The sequence below is a fragment of the Egretta garzetta genome, unplaced genomic scaffold (genome assembly GCF_000687185.1).
Source record: "Egretta garzetta isolate BGI_Z169 unplaced genomic scaffold, ASM68718v1 scaffold268, whole genome shotgun sequence".
NCBI classification, from domain to species: domain Eukaryota; kingdom Metazoa; phylum Chordata; class Aves; order Pelecaniformes; family Ardeidae; genus Egretta; species Egretta garzetta.
Window position 1 is genome coordinate 3332883 of NW_009260600.1, and position 478 is coordinate 3333360.

Consider the following 478-nt stretch of genomic DNA (forward strand, 5'->3'; position numbering starts at 1 on the left):
TAAAGCCTCCAGGTGGTGGGTGTATTTGTTGTCCTGTCTGCGAGGTGCGGTGGCTCCCCGGCCCCGGCAGATCCCAGTGCTGCTGTGGACATTAAGAAAAGTCTCTTTTGGCTGATTCCAAAACCAGATAAGGAGCCGCCGAGCCACCAGCTCTGTCTAGACTCCGGACCTCACAAGTCAAACGGGTTGTTTGGATTAGCCTTGGAGATCTACCGACCTGAATAGCCCTCCTAAAGAAAAGCCACAGTTACACCCTGTTTTCCTCTTCTCACTGGTGCTCGAGGTCTGCCCGGAGATCGGAGCCGAGCTCTGCTTCGGTCCGTGTCACTTATTTCTGGAAAACCTTTCCGACCTCTCTCTCCCCCACGAACACACCTTGCCCTGTTTTGTCTGCCAGGAGAAAAGATAAGAAAATAAAAAAAAAAAAAAAAAAAAAAAAAAAAAAAAAAAAAAAAAGAAACACTCAAGAAAAAAATCC